Here is a 15185-nt window from a genome sequence, read left to right as displayed (position 1 = left end):
AGCTTGGAATTGAAGGAGGGCTTAAAGAGGCTTGAAGAGGAGTTACAAGGAGCTGAAAAGTCTGTTCCAACGAAGCTTGAGCGCCTAGGCGCTGGGAATTGGCGCCTAGGCGCTAGTGCAATTTCCTGAAGCTTTTGGAATTGGCGCCTAGGCGCTGGGAATTGGCGCCTGGGCGCCAGACACCTCCAGAGGGCATGTTTCTGGGCTGGAATTGGCGCTCAGGCGCTCTGAATTTGCGCCTGAGCGCCCAGACTCGACTGTTTTGCCTATAAATTGGTTTTTAGACATTTCTCTTTGAACCTTTTGTCATTTTATCATATTTTCATAAGTTAGAAGAGAGGGTTTGAGTTCTGGAGCTTGAGGAGCTTTCTCTAAGCCCTATGTTTCAGGTTTCATCTTTATCTTCTTGTATGGATTTCATAGCCATGTTTGGCTAAAACCCCTTTTGCTTTGGGTTCTTTGTAAGACTTATGATGTTTTAATCTTAATTCCTATTTCTATTCATGATTCTTCTGAGTAAACCCTTGAATCTCATATCCATGCTTTATGTTTCAAGTTAGAACATGTGCTAGCTTTATACTTTTCTATAATAGAACGGAAGTTTGTTATAGATTAGGGACTTGTTGTGGGATTACCTCTTCTATACTTGCTACTAGGAATAGAGGAAGGGTTGGGGTTTGTTGTCCTGAATTGCATGCTTAATGCCTTTAGCAAATGTTTAGGTTATCAAGGAATTGTGCTTATCTTTTGGCTTGAGAGGATTGTCTATGCGAGGCATCGGTAGATGATTGATTAGGCTAGAACATCAAGGAAAGACTCGGAGTTTTGTGGATAGAATAGGTTGATTATAACTGAATTAGTTAAACAAGAACCCAAGGCATTCTCACCATTGTTCCTCACACACTTATATTTCAATTGCTTGTTAATTAATCACCAAAACAATTAACCTTTAAAACTGAATTTTACTTGCTTTCCTACCGTGAACTCGAGGCTTAAACTGAATTGCCACACCAATTCCTTGTGGTTCGATAAATTAAAACCGGGTGAATTCTGTACACTTGCAGATTGACCAACATGCTGCAAGAGCTATTAGAGCTCTTATTGTATCAAGACGAGCCACTGGTGCAAATGTCTCATTGTAGTCGATGCCAGGTTGTTGTGAGTAACCCTTCGCTACTAGCCTCGCCATGTTCTTCTGTATAGTGCCATCAGGGTGGAGCTTTGTCTTATAGACCCACTTAACCCCAATGATGTCTTTTCCATGTGGGCAATCTACTAACTCCCATGTGTTATTTTGTTCTATCATCTTTATTTCTTCTTCCATTGCTTTGACCCATACTTATTGCGTTGATGCTGCTTCAAAGCTTTCATGCTCAAGTATGGCCAAGTTGCAGGTTTCGTATACATCCACCAAAGATCTCACTCTTCTGGGAGTAGACTCTGGTGATGAATCTTGTTGTTCTTCTTGTTGTTGTGGTGGTGAAGAAGGCTCACCTGGGTTTTCTGCTTCTTCTTCAACTTCTTCTTGAGGTCGTTGCGTTGGTATGGGAATGTTCTTCTCCACTTTTTCTTCATCCCAATTCCAAGAATCATTCTCGTCGACTTCAACATCTCGACTGATGGTAAGCTTCTTTGTTTGTAAGTTGTACACACGGTAGCCTTTAGACTTTGTGCTATACCCGAGGAAGATACCTCGTACATTCTTGTCTTCTAGTTTGTGCCTCTTCACATCTGGCACATGAATGTAGCATATAGATCTGAAGACCCTTAGGTGCTTTGCCAATGGCTTCTTGTCGCACCAAGCTTCAATTGGAGTCTTATTTTGTACTGCATTTGTTGAACATCTGTTGAGTATATAGACAATAGTGTAAACTGCTTCTGCCCAGAAAGTGTTAGGCATTCCCTTCTCCTTGAGCATCGATCTGGACATCTCCATAACCGTGCGATTCTTTCTTTCGGACACTCCATTTTTTTGTGGAGTATATGCGACTGTAAGTTTTCGCTCTATGCCTTCATCCTCGCAGAATTTGTCAAACTCACTGGATGTGTATTCTTTGCCACGATCACTTCTAAGTACTTTTATATGTTTTCCACTTTGTTTCTCGACAAGGGCCTTGAACATTTTGAATACTCTAAAAACTTCTGATTTTGCTTTTAGGAAATAGATCCATGTCATTCTAGAGAAGTCATCAGTGAAGATGATGAAATACCTGCTGTTATCATGTGATGGCGTCCTCATCGGTCAACACACGTCCGTATGGATCAAATCCAACAGGTCTTTTGCTCTCCATGCTTTGCCTGTTGAGAACGGCACTCTGCGTTGCTTTCCAAGGAGACACCCTTCGCAGGCTTCATCACTCTCCTTTAAGGATGGAAGGTCTCTCATCATATTCTTCCGATATACCAGCTTCAAGGCTTAGGTATTGAAGTAGCCAAATCTTCGATGCCAAAGCCATGAATCATCAACCTGTGCTTTCATGGCAATGTCAGTTACATATTTAAAATTTAGAGGGAAGCCTCTGTTGCTCTTCTGCATCTTAACTTGGGCTATCTCAACCCTTTTGTCATGCTTGTCATAGATTCGGCATACATCTCCTTCAAAGTGAAGAGTGTAGCCTTTTTCTATCATTTGGCCAATGCTTAAGAGATTCTCCTTTAGATTGGGAACTAGTAAGACATCACTGATGAGTCTCGTACCTTTCTTTGTCTCCACCATGACGATGCCTTTACCTTTTGACTCCACCACAACGCCATTTCCCAGACGAACTTTCACTTTGACAGAGTCATCAATATTTTTTAAGATACTCTCATCCTTGGCCATATGATTGATGCAGCCACCATCCAAGTACCAACTTCCTCCTTTTTCTTCAGTTGAGTCTTGGGTGGCATATAGAAGATATTGATCTTTCTCTTGCTCTTCTGCAAGGTTAGCTTGATGTCTATTTTTACAGTAACAATATTTCTCCACGTGCCCAAACTTCTTGCAGTAGTTGCATTGTGGCTTATCACGGTACCGACAATCTGCCTCGATGTGACCTAGCCTTTTGCATATGCTGCATGGAGGATTTTTATCTTGACTGTTCTTAGAGAAATTTCTAGAACTTTCTCTTCTTCTAGAAGTTTCTCCATAATTCCTCTTCCCTCCATATCCTTTATTCTGTTGTCTAAATTTGAGCTTTGATTGAAAGGTATTTTCAAGTGTATCATCATCATGTCTACACAATCTTTGCTCATGTGCTTCAAGAGAGCCCATTAGTTCTATCATTGATAGAGTGGACAGATCTTTGGTTTGTTCAATCGTTGTCACGATTGAGTCATATTTCCGAGGAACAGTAATTAGAATTTTCTCGACAATTTTCTTGTCAAGAATATCTTCCCCAAATGCTCTCATTTGATTTACAATTTCTTTAATTCTAGAGTAGTAGTCTTTAACATTTTCAGACTCTTTCATCTTTAACAATTTAAAATCTCGTCTTAGAGTCTGTAGTTTGATGGCACGTACCTTGTTGCTACCTTGGAACTCCTCCTTTAACGTATCCCAAGCCTCTTTTGAACTTTTAGCACCCAATATTCTTGGAAAAATTGCGTCGATCACTGCTTGTTTCAAAGTGAATAAGCCTTTGAATCTTTGAGCTTATTCTCCTTTAGTATCTGCAGGAGCAGTATATCCTTCTTCTACGACATCCTAACAGTCTTGGAAGCAAAAATATGTCTTCATTTTTGCACACCAACAATCATAGTTTTCCCCATTGAAAATAGGGACAGTGATAGATGAAGGTTGGGAGGCATTAGCCATAGCTTAGAAAAATTATTGAAGTGGGTTATAAGTGTAAGAGAAATTTTTAGTAATAGTTGGGATAGTTTTGAAATAGAAGGTGGGTAATATAACTACGCCCAGTTTATGATCGAACGTAGCTCTGGTACCACTGTTAGTATTTAAGGCAATAGAAATGTGAATATTGGTTCTGTGGATAATAGACAAGTATTTGGTTTACAAAAGGTTGATAGAACAAAGGGTTTTTGTTAGTAAAAAGGAGAGTTACAAGGTTGTGTACAGAAGCTGGTTGCTTCTCGAGTTGTATCACAAAGCTATGGTTCAAGGCCTATATATAGGCAGCGTATTCACCACCTCATTAAGTCGGTAAGTAATATTTAATTCTTAGATCTATCTAGATGCATTAGTTCTTAGGTCTATCTAGATGTATTCTAGAATTATCATGAGATTTCTTTCTCTACAATGTTCTAGAGAATTGCATCACTTTTTATCAGCAACTATTAAATTCTACATTGGATAAAGAATAATGTAGTTAATGGAGGAGCGTTATGGTTGGTTGATATAAAATGTGATAAGTGAGAAAAAATTTATTAAATGATTATATATGTGGAAAAAATTAGAGAAAAATACATTAATTTTATATCTGATAAGGATTGTCACGTGAACTAATGACATACAACATAAAAATATGTTAAAAATATTTGTTTTCATCTTCAGGACTAATATGAATCAAACAATATTTTCAGAGATTCTTTTAAGGCTTAATACATCAGAAGGCCCCTGAAATTGTAAAAGGAATCAGTTCCAGGGCATGTAAAATTTTTGCATCAAATTGGGTCCCTAAGAATTTTTTTTTTATTCAATTAAGGACAAAGTGTGTCTGATGCTGAAGTGACTTCAATTTTAGCCTACTCAGCTTTTCCACGTGGCATTTGGAATTATTTTTTAATTGAAAATTTTTAAAACTTAATTTTTTAATTTCAAACCCTCTCAAATTAACACCAAATCATCTTCATCAAAACCAAACTCATGTTAATTTTCATTAACCTAGCAAAACCCACCATTGTGTTCAACCCCAAACCAGAACAAGATTCTAAAAAAAAAAAAAAACAGATATGGGATAGAACAATATTCTTCAGCCTTCTTCAACCTCCTACCTAGCTCCATCTCTCCTTCAATCTCTGATACGTCTCCCTCTCTCACTCCTCCATTGAACCTCATCTCATCTCCTTCACAAGCCATCACTCAACAACCACATAAACCCCATTCATTTCTTAGAAAGCTGAATGTATTTCCATGAAACCCAGTGCAGAACAAACCTCCCACTTCACCATCAAAGCAAGAACAACCCTCAAGCCTTTCCTCCGCAACCAGCCGCCACCAAAATCAAAAACCACCATTGAATCTCTACACCCACATCACACAGCAGCTACACACACCCGACCAAAACCCCACTCGTTGATTCGAACCACCCACCTTTCACAATCTCCATTTCAACCACCATAAAGCCTCACTGCAGCCAAATCCAACACTACCCTCAAACCGTACCAAACCCAAAACTGTACCAAACCCTACCAATATCCAATTTCTTGTTCTTGGTGATGGAGGAAGAAGGAGAGCTTTGGGTTCAATTTGGGGATGAAAGGGTTTAATTATGGATTGGTTATAATTAGATTATTAGGTTAGTTTATTGTTTAGAATATTAGAATGTTTAGTTAAGGGATTATTAGATTAGGTTTTTATTAAGTTTTTAATTTTTTTTCTAATTAAATAATTGAGTTGGAATTAATTTTTTTTTAATTTATTAATTAAAAAAAATTATAAAAGCCGTGTGTAATTGATGACTAGGAAAAAATTGAGGTCTGACAGCATTTTGCCTTAATTGAATTAAAAAAAATTTCTTAGGGACCCAATTTGATGCGAAAATTTTACAAGCCCTGGAACTGATTCCCTTTACTATTTCAGGGGTCTTCTGATGTATTAAGCCTTCTTTTAATGACCTTTAAATTTAGGTGTATAATTCAGATACCCAAAAACATATTTAACCATATGATAGTGATTCTGATGTGGCACAATAATATTCACCACAACAATTTTCACTTTCTGAATACTTTTAGAGCATTTTTATCCATCACATTCACTAGAGTGTCTACACTTCATTCTTTACAATTTTCCATAGTGTCACGTCATCTAAATCGCTTTAATTTTTTAATTCAACCCAAAAACACTTAAAAGTTTCTCTTGTAGACCCCACAATCAACTACATACTTTGGGTGATTAAATGATAAGCAAATACAATAATATTTTATATGAACATATTTATGAGACACCCATGAGAGAGAAGTGTCTACACTACCACACCCAAATTAGACATGATAAAAGAACAGTTTCTCTCCAATGGTGTGAGACACTAGTAGTGGAAGAGTCTCACAAACCACAAAAGTATTACTTTCCGAGGCGCAAAAGAAAAACACAAAAGTATTAATTGCTTTAGACTTTTCCTTAACATACCTATAATGGAACCAGCTTGCATGTGGAGCAGCAAAATTAGAACGTTTTTTTTTCTTTTTTAATTTAAAATTAGAAAGTTAATTCGCAATGAGTAATGATTTATATTAATCTTATTTTTTTTCTATCTCATTTCCAATCCACATATTATAGTTTCTATCTTTCTCTATATTTTATGTCACATCAAATGTGTCATACACTCTTATTCCTCTTTTTTCTCTTTCGGTTCTTTTCATGTAAGATGATGAAGATAAAAAATGTATTTATTCCTCTTTTTTTCTCTTTCGGTTCTTTTCATGTAAGATGATGAAGATAAAAAATGTATTTATTCCTCTTTTTTTCTCTTTCGGTTCTTTTCATGTAAGATGATAAAGATAAAAAATGTATGTGAATAAAACATTATTCAAGTCCAATCACTACAAAAAAATGTATTTTTAGTGGCATTGATATTGTTCAGTTGTGGCATTTATTAAATGCCCTAAGTGTTATTAGTGGCATTCACCTTTAAGTGCCTCTATTACAGGTGCCACAACTGTTTTGTGGCATTTTTTGCTTAAATGCCGGTTTTTGTATGCCACAAATGCTCCTGGCATCTTCTAAATGCCACAAATTGAAACTGGCATCTTTTTAAATGCCATAAACTACATATATGCCTCATTTTATCAATAATATTTTATTTACTTATATATTCATACTTTTATACTTTGTAGCTGAAATCCTGTTATTTTTATTTTTTTGAAAATGAAATCCTGTTATCTTTTTTAGAGAAAATGATTAATTAAAGGAAAATATTCTTAACAATCAATATAAGCTCTACCTTCACAAGAGAAATAAACAAATGGGCATGAACATGAAAGGACATATATGGTTCCAGCATCTGAATTTGAGTACATAAAGATTGAAACACCAAAGTACATAAATCAATTAGAAGAAGATATATGTAAACAACCAACACTAGCTAATCAATTACATAAAGATATAAAGACTCAAATATTGTTAGACATTTCTTCATTGTATCTATATTGCCATCAATTGACCCTGCAATGAAAAGAGTAGGCATATGTCAAATTTCTAATCAGTAGCTGAAATCCTAAAAAAAACCAATGCTAGGTGATAACAAATGAGAGAATAGTTGTGGATGCAAGGACCCAATCAAGTAATCACTTCAATGAGAAATAGAAAGGAAAACATTTAGGATTCAAAACTAAATTTCCAAACTAGTGGCAAACATGACTAACCTCACTAACATTAGTGAAATCCTTTTGCATGATCAGCAGTTTCAATCGATTCATCGTAAAATTGTTGGTTTGAGTTAGTTCTTGTTCCACCTGCTCCTACATGTCATTTGGGTGAGTTGATAGCATGTCATTAACTTAACTTATTTTGAATCAGCAGCACAAAAAATACAGTAAAATTAGTATGGCTACATGTATAAAATAATAATCATAACTCAAATAAACTTAAAAACATATGACATACAACCCAAGGGTGGAGGCTCCCTTTGAGACATAGAAACACTTCAGCACACTTTATCTAAAAGAAAGCATAATACTCTACAGTTCAGATAGATGTATTACCAGCAGTATATAAAACCGTACAAATTTTGTAAAAGCAAACACCCAATCTGCTAATTGTGAGATACAAAAAAAATTACCTGAGAAGACTCCGGATCATCTGAAGACGAAGCCTTAGCTCGACTTCTTCTTCCTTCTAACACATCATGCACATTTAGATAGCTAACCATGGGTGTCTGCAATAAAAGAGTTGCAATGATTTTATCAATTATTCTTTCCAAGTTATCACCGAAAGAATACATGTAATAGGGCAACACTGCAATAAATGCTTACTCCAGGCAAATGCATAATCAAAGAAAAGATAAGGTTCTTAATTCTTATAGGCTACCTCACCTCAAAGACATAAATTCTTGTAACATGAGGCCCACTCTGTTCCAAAAGAAGTTTCTTTTCCTGTGGAAGAAAATATCAGTGACATAGGAGAAACACTGTCGGATTATTCACTGGATCACCTGCTCATAAGTCATTTAGAAACAGGAAAATGATCAATCATAAAATATCAAAGCTGAACTTGTGTAACCTAAGATCACTACAAATCATACTTTCCCCCTCAGGAAATTAATTCTTAGTGCAGCTCCTTAACAAATACCATATCACTAAGTTCAAGTTATCACTTAAAAAGAAATTATCTGAGCTCACATTACTAGATCTCTAAAAATAATGAAAAGCAACCAAATCATATTGAATTATGTCTATAAAGTCAAAACAACCACATATAACTGCACAGTGTTAAGAGGCAATATATGGATCATTGATCTAAGAATTTGTAATGCAGAATCAAGGGCCATAACAAAATACACAATGCTGGAGTATGCTGATAAGGGGACAGAGTTGGTAAGCAAAGACTCCAAGAAGATGGTAGTAGCGACGGTGCCGCTAGAAGTGGAAGTCCATCAAATCATGACTCGGATAATATAAAAACATCTATGATTGCTACCTAGATGAAACTATACATATACATTTCAAATCTCTCTCTAAGTCATTTCATCAAACAGCTTATGCACAATCTACCACCTCCTTGTCATTAAGTGGATAAATCAAGAGATTCAACATTGAAGCTAAAATCATTACCTAGTAGTGCAATAATCATGGTATCAGTCAGTAGTAGTCAAGAGATTCAACATTGAAGCTAAAATCATTACCTAGTAGTGCAATAATCATGAGTATCCTCTCACCCTTTTTTCATAATCAAGACCAACTCTCTAATCAATCTCAAACCGGAATCATGATTTTCAAATCATCTTAACATAACTCAGAACATATCCATCACCATTTGCAAGGTTAGCAACATAAATCAACAGTTCAGAAGCATTGTTAATCAAAATTTCCACAAATTTTCAAGTTAATCAAAATTTCCATAAATTTCCAAGTTACCCTAACTATAAGGACTATCAGAACATGAAAAAAGGTTGATCGAATCATACCAAAAGAAAAAGCTGCACCAATGACGATGAACCTCGACGGAGCCCAACACCATTCAAAGGCATCTCAAAAACCCTACGCATTCTGGATCTCTGCATCACCGTTTTGCAAATTTCCTGAACCCTAACATGACTCCCCCTTCGCTCATAAAGTCTCCGCCAATTTCCTCTGTACCCTCGCCTCGCCGCAACCCTGTCTTCGAGTTCACGGTCTCCAACGCCATCATCGTCGCCCTCCTCGCTCAATCAAGCAACTTCTCTGCCAAAAACGCCGCTGGTGAACTCTACCACAAGTTCCTGAATGGCACCAACATCGTCGTCAATCCTTGCTCAAAGACGGAGAAGCGGCGAGAAAACGATGATCAAGGGAGAGAAATCGAAAGAGTGTGCTCTTTAAGAGATTTTTAGAAACTTAAGTAATGAATGTTTGATAATTGAGCTTTGCAGAGTCTCTCTCTAGCACACTAGTAATTAGGTGAAATGACCACTTTAGAAAACTTGCTGCCAAATAGCTGCCAATTCACTAGGAATGCAGTAGTGGCATTCTAATTAAATGCCAGAGTAATACCGGTTTGTTGCCAAATAGCTGCTAATTAGCTAGGAAGCGGTCCTAAATTAGTGGCATTCTAATTAAATGCCAAAGTAATATCAGTTTGTTGCCAAATAGCTACTAATTAGCTAGGAAGCGGTTTTAAATTAGTGGCATTCTAATTAAATGTCAAAATAAATCAGTTTGTGGCATTTTTTGGTAAATGTCACAAATATAGTGCCACTAAAAACAAGTTTTTTTTGTAGTGAATCAACTAGAGGGTCAATGTGGAAAATTATTCCTCTTTTGGGACACTTGCTCCCTACTCGAGGAACTTTCAGAGCCTCCATTTGTCTTTCCCATGTGCTTCAACAATTGAGGGTCAATGTGGAAAATATTGCACACGGTCAGAAGATAAGAAAATAGTGCAGACACGCACCAAAATGTTTTATCTTTTCTATCTTTCAAAACGCAATAATGTTACTTACACACCTCTCATTTGAGGTGGAAGAGGTAAAATGAAGAAAGAGATAGAAAAAAAAGAAAAAATAAGAGAGAGAAAGTATGAGATGTGATAGATGATAAGATGAGAGAGATAGAAACAAAAAGAGGTGAAAATGAAGTGTTTAAAAAATGAGGTGTGTATATATCATTACTCTTCAAAACGTGATGCTCGAGGGAAAGAAAAATGGAAAATGGTCTAAGACATGCACCGATTTTTTTTTTCCTTTTCCTTGATTTATTTTCATTTTTATTTATTTTTAGACCATCTTCTTTTTAAGTTAAAATTAAAGTAATTAAAATAAATTTTGAATAAGGGAAAGATACACAGGGTAGGATACTAAATGAAGTTCACAGTTTTCCCTAATTATTTATCGAATTAATAAAAAAATTGCAAGGTTAAAATTGAGTGTTTACATTTACCCTTGTTAAATCGATATTCACATATGGATTTTTTTGGCAAGTTTGCTGACGGGGATTCTCATCGTGGAACCAAAGCATCCAACTAGTCTCGTTGTGCACAAACTGAGATACTAGATAAAAGTTTCAGCGAGAAAATAAAATAAAATCAAGCAAAAGATTAAGTCAAGAGACGTGAAGGATCAAGAAGCCAATAGAAATATAAAGCAGATCAAGAGACTTGAATGACCAAAAGGCCAACACAAATTTTAAGTTGGTCAAGAAACATGAATGACCAAGAGGCTAACAAAAATTTAAAGTAGGTTAAGAGACTTGAACTACGAAGAGGCCAACGAAAATTTAAAGCAGGTTAAGAGACATGAATGACTAAGAGGCCGACAAAGATTTGCAACAAGTTAAGAGACCTGAATGACTAAGAGGCGAACACAAATTTAAGGTAGGTCAAGAGTCTTCAACGATAATGTTTTGTAAAGAAATGTTTTTTATAACTTCAGGCGAAAGGGCGAAGTTATAATGGTAGTTGAGGTTCTCTTAGTTGTGGTGCAGGCGGAGTAGAAGGCCCCTAAAGGGTTAATATCAGAGCGGTGATTCTCTAATGTACACCTTGGACTGGTATCAATTATGCTGATGTGACGATAATACTCGAGTGTTTTTGTTGATTGCTTGTGCTCGATTTATCCATGCATGCCCTGGTTTCCGGGTAAGTCCAATATGATTTTGAGAGCCCTTGTGCCATTTTTCTTGATTCCCTACCTTTGCCTTAGCCAAAGTTATAACCCTTTTAGTCTCTCTCTGATTCTTGCTATTTTGCAACTAACTTTGAATTGATTGATTACCAGGGCTAGAGTTTTGTGCTTGTATGTTAGAGCACCCAAAAGGTAAGATGATAAGTGTTTAATATGTGAGGAATTTGGTGAACTCTTGTTTAGTGATTTTACTCACTTGCGCTAACCTTTTACCTTGTGTTTTGTACATTGACTTGTTCTCTTTTTGGTGAAGTATCTGTGTGGTTAAAAGCTTGAGGACAAGCTTTCTTGAGTTTTACGCTTGAGGACAAGCTTCCATTGAGTATAGTGGTGTGATGACAGGAATTTATATGGTTTTTTTGCCTTATTTTTCTTGTCTTTCATTTAGGTTTTATTATCTTTTTAGTTAATAAATAGAGTCTTTAGTTGCATTTAGGACTTTCTAGTACTTTAGAGTCATCATTTGCAAATTTTTCCATTTTAGTCTTTCATTGCATATTAACCCTTAGAACTTAGTCATTTTTGCATTTGCATCATTGGTCTAGAATGTTAGAGCATTTGAGCGCATAATGGGAAGGATTCTTTGTGATCATAATCTGAATTTTCAAAGGCATAATGTGCATGAGATTATGTGTTTGTGGTTACAAAGAATGGATTAAATGTGTGTTCATTGTGCAGCCCTTAATAAAGTCACTTAATGTGGAATTCCCTTGTCCATGGAATCTCTTTGATGAAGAATAAACATGAGTTGATGAAGAGTTAGAGCAAAGAGGTTTCATAAGTGAGCAATGAAGACCAAAAGAGCTGTTGGAGAGGAATTACAAAGCTCAAGTAGGCCCTTAAGTGCATTTAAGATTAGAACTTGAGCTGATGGAAGTTCAAGAGCTGTGTATTTCGTGGCATGTTTCTCACAGCACAAATATCTTTTGGAAGATCAAACCAGTTAGATTGGAGATCTATGTGTTGTGAATAACATATTAAAATTTGAGCTCGATCCGACAATTAAAGGAACCACACGGGCCATTTTTATAACTGACAACACAAACCATCATAGTGATGAAGGTATTTTTTTCTTGTCCACACCATGCTTAATACATTAACACACAAATAGAATATTTAAATTAATAACAAATAAAATAATACAATCATAAACATATTAATTTCACATAAATACTACTTGTTAAATATAACCTACAAAAGGAAAACTCAGTAAAATTCTCACAAGAATTAAAAATACTTCAAAATAAAACACAAAAACATAAAATAAAAAAAAATACTAACAACAATAAGAAACCATAAAATATATGAAGATGAAGAAAATGAGAGAAGAAAAGAGAAGAGGTGTGAATGAAAGTTATGAGAAATGCTATACATATATGTATATATATGTGTGGAATGTTTATAGTAAGAAATGTAACTTTATTTGAGAAAATGAGAATAAATTACGACCATTAGACCTAATCATGAACGGTCGACATTAAAACAAATTAATAGTCATGTGCTCACTTAAAAAAAATTGTGACTTTTAAAAAATGTCACTATCAATTTGTTTTAATTTGGACCGTTCATAATTAGATCTTATGGTCGAAATTCATTCTTATTTTCTCATATAAAAACACATTTCTCATAAGATACATCTAATATATATATATATATATATATATATATATATATATATATATATATATATATGTTATCGTCGATTTTAGCTATCGCTAAAGTCGTCAGTAAGCTATATAAAAGTTCTAGTACTTATAATTTAAGTTGTAGGTAACATCCCAAAAAATGAGCCGGGAATTGAATGCTTCAATTTAAACCCACGAAATGTTCACCAAAGTGGGCGGTGGCATTACCGACGGTTTTGACCGTCCGAACATCCGTCGAAACCTATCAGAGGAATTGTTGACAGACATAGTCGTCACAAGAACCATTGAAAACTTTACTGCCAACAGATTAATGTTTTTATTTTTAAACAAAATGTGAATCTGCATTATTTTACCAGGCAGTCGGTAAATAGCCATCGATAATTTCATGTTTTGTTGTAGTGCATGTTCCAGTTATCTCCCCCTTTTGTGGACGTGGGGAGAGGCATGATGCGTGAAGCTTTTGAATCCTCAAGATTGTGGGTTAAAGATCATTCTAGCTTCAAACGTGGGTTCAAGACTTTAATTATGTCACGTGCTCGAATACACATCGAGAACCTCCTCCTTTCATCGCTTGTGGTAAAAATCACTAAGTGTTGAACCTTCCTCCAAGTCTGTTGTTTTCTTGGGTTGTCATAGGAATCCTAAGTGTTGGGATCTTCTCGGGACCCTCTTGTGACTTCAAACAAACCTTCGAACTAGAACTCTCCAGAATCTCTTAGTGCTTGGTCTTCTCTTCTATTCCTTATTGGGTCGAAACCTTTAACCATGCTTCTCCTCGAACTTGCCTTCGAAATCTCTAGTGGTGCATGAACTTCCAACTTTTGACCTTAATTAGTAGGGCTTCCCTTAATTCAAAATTTGAGTATTAACAAAATACACAACCCCTTAAGGTTAGGCTTAAGAAGTGGACATGCTTGTACTTATATTATGGCTCATCCAAGATTTGGTTTACCGTGGCTAAGGGGTATGTTTCTCCGCCTGGGTTGGACTGCCTTAATTTGACGGGATATGAGGGGTACAACTTTTTATCTCGAAATAAATGCTAGCGTCCGTTTTGCACCAATGCCAAACAGATTATCAAGTAACCATTTATCCCAAAAGGTTAAGTTGTTGGATGAGGGCCACATGAATGGTTTTATACTATTATTTCTAACATGCCCCCTTACTATTATTTCTAACATGCCCACTTGGGCTTTATGCGTGGATAATGCAGATGTCCACCGGTACCTTGTGCTGAAATCCCACATTTTATTAAAAAATGGGGGCGACAATGGTCTAACTCTAGACCACTTGGTCATAGAAGCTTTGGTACCATATCAAATAACCAATTGTCCCAAAAGTCTAAACTGTTGGATGAGAGCCACATAAATAATTTTATATTATTATTTGCAACACGGGTATCCAAAGATATTATATCCTTCATCATTTAAAAAAAAGGCCCACGATCATGAATTGGAGAATTTGTTGTGCGAAAACCCATATCATTTGCATGAAAGTAACTATTCATAGTCCTATGCCCTTATGGTATCGTTTGAAAACCAAACATAACATGGCAAAACATATAATAGAACAGAATAAAACGGAATGACTAGACAATAATGTTATAAACTTTTTTTTAACGTAACTAGTCATTTTCACTCGTGCGTTGCACGACGATTAAGTTTATTTTGTAGATATATCTGTAGAATATCAAATAACAGAGAGTATGTTCAATCATGTATGTGAATAGACCAACGTAAAATTTTTAAATAGATTTCGTTGTATGGCCTACCGATGTCAACACATGAACAATATTATAAATCCAAGATTTTACAGAATGTGTTGCAAAAACAAACAAATTAAAAAATCGCAAAAATGTCAACAACATGATTGCTTAATAGAACTTGCTGTCCATGTTCAGTGATAATGACTTTAGACTTGAAGTTGAAATTTGCTACCAATTCAATATTTGAACATCGTAACCTACACTGGAAAAAGTAGATATCAGAGTAATAATTAGTAAACAATACAAAGATGAAAATACAAAGATAAACTTGATATATCATTTGAAAATTAAAAACAAACC

Source organism: Lotus japonicus, chromosome 2 (assembly GCF_012489685.1).
Source record: "Lotus japonicus ecotype B-129 chromosome 2, LjGifu_v1.2".
Lineage (NCBI taxonomy): Eukaryota > Viridiplantae > Streptophyta > Magnoliopsida > Fabales > Fabaceae > Lotus > Lotus japonicus.
The sequence above is the reverse complement of the archived record's forward strand: the minus strand, read 5'-3'. Positions refer to the sequence as shown.